Source organism: Tupaia chinensis, unplaced genomic scaffold, assembly GCF_000334495.1.
Source record: "Tupaia chinensis unplaced genomic scaffold, TupChi_1.0 Scaffold000277_1, whole genome shotgun sequence".
NCBI classification, from domain to species: domain Eukaryota; kingdom Metazoa; phylum Chordata; class Mammalia; order Scandentia; family Tupaiidae; genus Tupaia; species Tupaia belangeri.
The window spans coordinates 77,049-85,173 of record NW_006159760.1 but is presented as its reverse complement, the minus strand read 5'-3'; the positions used below and the strand labels follow the sequence as shown (position 1 = coordinate 85,173).

The window sequence follows — 8,125 nt, the reverse complement described above, 5'->3', positions numbered from 1 at the left end:
CTATAAACATTTCAAATGGTCATTCCTAACTCAAATAGAGGACTGGAATGAAGATATTTGCAGGTGGTGATCAAAAGAAAACAGACAAGAACGGATGCTTAGATGTTTTTTTAAAATAATTACTTATTTAATTTTATTAATTATTCTTATTTTTAATTTGTTATAGGGTAAGTGTGCACACCAAAGAGAGACAGAGAGGTAGAGAGAGGGCAAGAGAGAAACAGAAAGTGAGAAACCAAACCAGCAGGTCCAGGACTCAAAATGTGTTGACCATGTGAAAATCTAGCACCTTAACCACCATGCCACCTGCTGGCTCCCAAAATATATAATGCTTCACAAATTTGCATATTACCCTTGCGCAGGGGCCATTCTAATCTTTTCTGTTTCATTCCAGTTTTAGTATATATACTGCTTAAGTGACCACAAGTTAATCTATTTATAAATGTCTATAATCCTATGGGAAATGGTGGGAAGGCACAGATTACCTAGTACTGTGGAAATGCAATGTACCAGATACTGAAGTTTCTAATCACTCTTGGGAAGAAAATGCTCTACCTGCAGGCCCCAGGTTGGGCGTTTGCCAAAAAGCAGAAATGGAGGAGCCTGCCACCATTCTAGAAGTAACAATTTTGACCAGCAGGATCAAAATTACAATAGCAATATCTAGAAACCAGTGGGGAGATGAAAGTAGCACAGGGCCAGATGCTGGCACAGTGATGATGCTGAGCATGCTGAGTGTGTGCATGCATGTGATCTGGGCTGACTGCAGTTGGGGCTGGATCGAGGCATGGATGCTCTGAGGGATGCTTCTATCTCCCTCATTCTCTCTTTCTATCTCATGGAAGAAATACATAAGTCAACTTAAAAAGAGAGTGCAAGGGACCAGCAGTTAGCGTAATGGCTATGTCACTGGATTCCCACGTAGTGGACCGCGGTTCAAGTCCCGGACCCGGTGGCTTAAAACTCACGTGTGTGTGCGTGAGCGTGTGCGTGCGTTCCCAAGATCCCGAGAGGAGAACGGAGGAGAAGGGATTGCGGCGTGGCCATCCCCCCTGGGGGGTGATTTCTCGCTTTCTGTCTCTCTGTCTCTCTCTGTCTGTCTGGTGAGCACACGCGCCCTATACCAAAAACCTCTCCAGAAAAAAAGAGAGTGCAAGTTTTAATAGCCAGTGATCAACATTATTGGCATTAGACTGGTTGGTGGCTTGATTTCGCTGTGTTCCCGCCTACTACCATTGTTTTTTGTTGTTGCTGTTTGTTTGTTTTTATTGTTTTTTGTTTTTGTTTTTGTTTTTTAATTCCTGCCTATATCTTATGCCTAATTCTGTGACATTCTTGGATGATCTGTAAGTTACCCATATTCTTTTGTTAAGTACTTTTTCTCTTTGATGTATCCAAGAATGCCAACATAGAAAATGGAACAAATTGCAAGTCAAAAATATTCATAGAAATGAAGACAATTTGGCATCTGTTCATTGAGACTGGTTAAAACTAAAGTCAAACTGGGAACCAGCAGTTAGCGTAATGGCTATGTCGCTGGACTCCCACGTAGTCGACCGCGGTTCGTGTCCCGGACCCGGTGGCTTAAAACTCACGCCGGGCGCGTGTGCGTGCGTTCCCAAGATCCCAAGAGGAGAATGGAGGAGAAGGGATTGCAGCGTGACCATCCCCCCTGGGGGGTGATTTCTCGCTTTCTGTCTCTATGTCTCTCTCTGTCTGTCTGGCGAGCGCACGCGCCCTACAGTGAAAAATCTCTCAAAAAAAAAAAAAAAAAACCTAAAGTCAAACAAAATTTAAATCTAACAATTTTAAGATTTTTTTTAAGTTTTTAAACTAAAATAAGGGATGGGTGTCCAGCAACTCAAGAGATCACACAACGCCAAATGGGAAACCAGTGGTATTATTATCAGTGATCCCCTGGAAGGAAGTTCCCCTAGAAGGCAAGCTTCAGAGGGTTTTAGATGGACATGAGAAACAGAACTCAAAACTTCAGGGTGGGTTTTATACATCAATAATAGATCGATAAGTTGGTTGGGAGAAAAAAAAAGACCACAAGTTAGAATGATTTACTCCAGTGAGACAGTGGGACTGGACAACTTAAATAAATAGACTAGTAAGTTCAAATTCCCTTATTATAGAGGAAGGGTGGTAATATGTACACAGAAAACCCCTGTGACTTCTTTGAAGGAGTTCCTTATCACTTGAGGCCTCTGTGCTAAGACAGCTAAAACCAAGACACAAAGTTTCCTTGTGATGGATGTCAAGTAATTGTGCTAATTGAACTCACAGTGGCCTCTCATTTGAAATTTAAGATACTGCTCAGGGGAATTTGGCCTATATTGTTAAGAAGGTGACTGATACGATGTCTTAGAGAACTGGAAATACAAAAAGTCAATTCTCTGTTAAAATTCTTTGATGGCAAAAGTGGCTACTCTTCTCAATTTATAATACCATTCCCTGACTTGGTTGAACATCTTAAATGATTGCAAATATTTTCTTTTTGTTTTTTGTTTGTTTGTTCATTCTGGCAGGATGATTAGGGACCTAAGAGTAAAGCTGATGACATGAGATTTAGAAAAATTTGTGTAAGTAGATCTCTCAATATTAATCCATAGTTTCTGAAAGTTTGTGTCCTATAGGAATCTTTACAAAAATGACTCCATTTTAATAAATGCTTCCAATAATCTGGGGGATAAAATGACCTTCTTAGTAATATCAACTAATATCATTTCCAATTATGCTGGAAATTGCTTAATTAGATCATGAATATATTAACCCTTACAATAACATAGATTCAACTACTTTGATCCCCATGAAAAGACTCACCCACCCAATGCAAGTACTGACTGATTTACTTTCCAAAAGAATACAAAAACTGAGATCTCACTTGGCATCATCTGAGACCAGACAATCTATGACCCTTTCCACCATCATGAACTCAATAGTTTATTCCTAGTGAAAGAGTCATATTCTGGATTTAGTTTTGCTTTTTTTTCACCTACAAGGTAAACTACATACTTTAAAACAACAATTGTGACTGTGGTTTGAGTCCCAGACCCTGTGGCTTGAAAATCACCTGAACACATGTACATACGTGCCCAAGATCCTGGGAGGAAGTTGGAGGAGAAGGGATCACAGTGTGGCCATCCCCCTTGGGAAGTGAGTTCTCATGTCCCCTCTCACAATCTCTCTCCAGAAAGTACACATGCTCTAAGGCTAAACCTAAAGAAACAAACAAACAACACAACACAACCAAAAAAAAAAAACCAATAATAGCATGCCACACAATGTTGCTATTGACTTAGGAACTCTATATCAGCAAACAATAAAACACAGAAACAAGTAAAAGAATGAATAAGCAATGGCAGGATATTGATGTATATTGGTGCTTTTTCTCTTAGTGCATCCACATCTGCGAAGCTGCTGACCCTACCTACAAAGTAACAGAATGACTTTTTATGTCTCTGCGATTGCATGATTGTCAGACAACACCTGTGAAAAAAGGTCACATGTTCTAAAACACAACTGATTTCTGTGCTGTTTTCTCCACAGTCGTATTAATAGACACAGGAGCCAAGGAAGTAGGAGTGCCACCTCTTCCTATTATATATAATGATCTTCCCTCAGAATGTCTGCTTTTATTTCACGAGAGAGAGAACTGCCCCTCAGTGGACACAGAAGGACCTAATTCTATTAAATTAGAAACTAAATTACCACTTGTCGTTTGAAGCTTCTCATGACAACAGATGAACAGAACAAAAAAGTTTTAACAGGGTTGTATGATAGGATTGATTTTGACCATCAAGGTGAGATGGGATTGCTACTGTATAGTGGAGACAGGAAAGAATGTGGGTGCAACTTAAATTTTAATATATACTATTCCAGAACTATTTAATGTTCTGTGCTAAGAGATAATAATATGCTATAGCAACCCTATGTAAGCAGGGTCAACAAGAGATCTAAAACTTTTGAAACAAAAGTTGAACCATCTTGTAGTAAAAAAAACCCACAGACTGAGATTCATGTTGAAAATAAATGGAAATTTAAAAATAACTGGTTAGGGGCCAGTAGGCAGGATAGTGATTAAGGCACTGGACTCCCACATGGTCAACCACAATTTGAGACCTGGACCCACCAGCTTGAAAATCAGTTTGGGCATGTGTGCATGTGTGCCCAAAGTCCTGAAAGGAGGAGAGGGAAAGGGATTGCAGCATGGCCATCCCCACCAGAGGTGATTTCTTACTTTCCCTCTATTATAACTCTCTGTCTCTCTCCTCTCCAATGAGGACACGTGCTCTATAACAAGAATAAAATATAAAATAAAGTAAAATCTAAAGAAAAGAACCTAGTTAAGGAGGTTAGTCATAAATTCTACATATGGACTTAGCAGCAGCTCTGGAAATGAGTGTTGTAATCCATATCTTTGTGTGCACGTGTGTAAATCATAATCATTTAACTAGATGATCTAATGAGTTTAGATCACATCTAATGTTAGGGTATTATCATTCTCAAGAAGCTTAGTTTTACAGAAAATTGTTATGCTCTTGAATACCTATTAAAGGGAGCACACACCCTAAGTTGTATTTTCGAGTGGGCCAGAACATTTGCATTTAGTCCTCAGCGTATTCATACTTGATTCCATTAAGGACAGCAGTATTCCTCTGATAGAGAGCCAGAAGAAACTATTGAGATGCTCAAGAGCAAACCTCTTCTCTATGGAAATGAACCAAAGTTGTTGGCTTCAGAAGCAGTAGGCTCTAACCAATTGATGTAATTGATCACTAATGATTGCAGCAGTAGAAACTTCTTACACTGTGTGTTGTTTAACAATGTATAAAGTTCTTATGTGTAGCTTACTTTGACAGCTCTTCCAAGCAGTAGGCACATGACTATAACTGTGTTTGTTCTGCAGATGATAAAATAAGGCCAGAGAGATTACAATCAAGAAAATAAAGCTCACAAATGTAGAAGCTTGAATTTGAATATGTGATTCAGAATGCATATCATCTCTTTACCACAAGGTGACATTGGTGGATTTATAGATATACTGTACTGGGAAAAAGAAATGAAATAGACTCCTGTATAGAAACTCATTCCTTGTTGCATGGAAGTGCTCCAAAGTTTTACTTGAAATGATGCACTAGAATACTCATGATTTAGGAAATTATAATGACTAGACATAATTGTGGCTAACTTTATCATTCCCCTTTTCCCTTCCTGGATTGGATCAATACAGAGACTCAAAAGAGTTTATTATTTGGGCATAAGGAACGATGTTGCATTAGCTTCATTTCTGGAAAACAGTGAACATTTTCATTGTTTCTAGTTCAAAATAATTCATGCTATTCTATTTAACAAGATATATACATGTATGTGTGTGTGTGTGTGTGTGTGTATCTGCATCTCTCAGATGTACACTTGAGCAATCTTCCAAAAGACTATGAAAATGCATATTATGAAAAAATAATGTATTGCTTTTTTAAAAATTGCACCAAAATAAACTCATACTTTAATTCCACTTTTTCATGAAATTTTTGAAGTACTCTCATACATTTAAATGTTATAGACACTAATATTTTGGGGAAATTGTTCCTGGAGTTGTCACTTGGAGTCATATTATGGACTAATGGTGATATTTCCCTCAAATAACTTGGAATGATTGGTTTTAGGTACCCGTTTTAGTTCATATTCTTGGATGCAAGCAGCTCTTTCTGCTTGCTCATGCTTTTTGTTTGTTTGTTTTACATTTTGTGTGAGGAGACAGGAAAGACGAAAATATTTAGCCTTACCTCCAAATTCTGACGTAGATATTATACCAATCTCCAGGATGAGATGGACGTATGTGTGTAAATATCTGTTTTAATAGGATGATAAAAGTAAAAAAAACATATATTTGTGCTGTCATAGCCTGTAATTCTCAAAATGAACAAACTGAAGCTATGCTTAAAAAAAATAAGCCAAATAAAAATTCATGAGTAACAATGTTTTGTCTTTCTTTGTAGGAACAATTTTTTTTCCATTTCAATTGACATAAAAATAAAATGCTTTTCTTTAACAGTGTCCATATTGATTTTGCTTTATGATCCATGCATCTTCGCAGTGACTTCATCCCCTTCACTAAGACCACAAATAAGTCAAAAACCATCCATTCTCTAGAGTAGTTTCAATTTTCATGATGGATCAACACAGTTTTGACCAGAATACCAACAGTAACTCTCTTCTTTGTCTCTTTTGACAAGTAATTGTATTAGCTCTATAAAAAAACAACTCTCATTAATCCACATTGTTCTTTTCAAAACCTGAGGCTTAAGATTTTATGTTAGATGTTGACTGACCATGCATCTCAAATACCCTTTGATTTTACTGAAAAGGTTCAGAGGATGTTATCCCTAAGTGAACTCCACACCTTGGAAAACAATGTGGTTGAAAAGATAGTACAGATGCCTGAGTGAGACCTGAATTAACTAGGCATTCTGAGAATGCTGAACGCTTACATTCGAGCACATATAATTAACCTTGTAGGTATTACATTCCACTCATTCAGGGCAACTCATATGCATGCATGAAAAAAATCATTGCCACAATGAAATGGTGAGTGTTTCACATTTAAACCGCTACAGGCAGTTTCTTTCTTCAGAATTAAATACATATCAAGCTGCCTATTAGAATTCACTTGAAACTTTTCCAATACGTGTTACTTTTTCATCATGCTTTTCCACTTTTAACTCTTACTGAGAATAGAAAATGAAGAATGAAGAACTGTGAAAGAAAAATCCTAATGATGCTTTCATCAACAAACATCAAGAAAACTGGGATCAACAGATGGTATAATGGTAACATCGCTGGACTCCCACAAGTTGGCCAAGGTTCAAATCCTGAAGCTGGTAGCTTAAAACATGCCGAGCCACATGTGCATGCATGCCCAAAATCACAAAAGGAGAGAGGAGCAGAGATGGGATTATGGCATGGCCATTCCCCCTGGGGGGTGATTTCTCACTTTCTGTGTCTCTGGGAAGTGCACATGCCCTATACCAACAATCTCTCTCTCTAAAAAAAAAAAAAAAGGAAACAGTATTCAGACTCCTTAGGACTCTGTTCATCATATTCCTTCTCTCTCTCTCTCTATTTTTTTTAGAGGTGCATGTGCTTGCCAGAAAAACAGAGAGACTTAAAGTAAGAAATCCCCCCCGGGGGGAATTGCCACGCCCCATCCCTCCTCCTCCATTCTCCTCTCGGGATCTTGGGCACACACGCACGCACACTTGCTTGGTGTGAGTTTAAGCCACTGGGTCCGGGACTCGAACCACGGTCTACTACATGGGAGTCCTTGTAGCAGACATAACCATTGTGCCAACTGCTGGTCCCCATCATATTCCCTCCTATACACATTCACTCCTCTAACAAGCAACACTCAATTTTCATTTTAATAACCAAATGTTTTACAGTAAAATCTCTACTCAGTACATACCTTCTGACATGCAAATAACATCATGACCCATTTGTAGCAAGACCTGTTCATAAGCTGGCACTTTTTTTTTGGAGAGGTTTTTTTTTTTTTTTTTTTTTTTTTTTTTTTAGGGGACATACCTCTTGCAGGACAGACAAAGAGACAGAAAGCGAGAAATCCCCCCACCCCAGGGGGGGATGCAATGCTGCAATCCCTTCTCCTCTGTTCTCCTCTCAGGATCTTGGGCATGCACGCACACGCGCCCGGCATGAGTTTTGTTTTTTTTGTTTTTTTGTTTTTTTTAGAGGTTTTTGCTAAAGGGAGCGTGCACTCACCTGACAGACAGAGAGAGACAGAGAGACAGAAAGCGAGAAACCCCAGGGGGGATGGCCACACCGCAATCCCTTCTCCTCCATTCTCCTCTCGGGATTTTAGGCACGCACGCACACGCACCCGGCGTGAGTTTAAGTCACCGGATCTGGGACGCGAACCACAGTCGACTATATGGGAGTCCAGCGACATAGCCATTACGCTAGCTGCTGGTCCCAAGCTGGCACTTTTTAAGTTGATTTCTGAATAGGCAATTCAATGACTTTTTGAAAAATTCCTCCCATGTGTATTGTACTATATACCTCTTATTTTTTATGTTTTAATGTTTACTTATTTACTTATTTATTT

General features: G+C 38.8%; 1 non-coding gene across 1 annotated transcript; it reads right to left on the bottom strand.

The window, feature by feature from the left end:
- Positions 1-317: 317 nt before the first annotated feature.
- Positions 318-420, bottom strand: LOC114008059 (U6 spliceosomal RNA). Its single transcript, XR_003549624.1, has one exon. It is a non-coding gene; the product is annotated as a U6 spliceosomal RNA (small nuclear RNA).
- Positions 421-8,125: the final 7,705 nt, after the last annotated feature.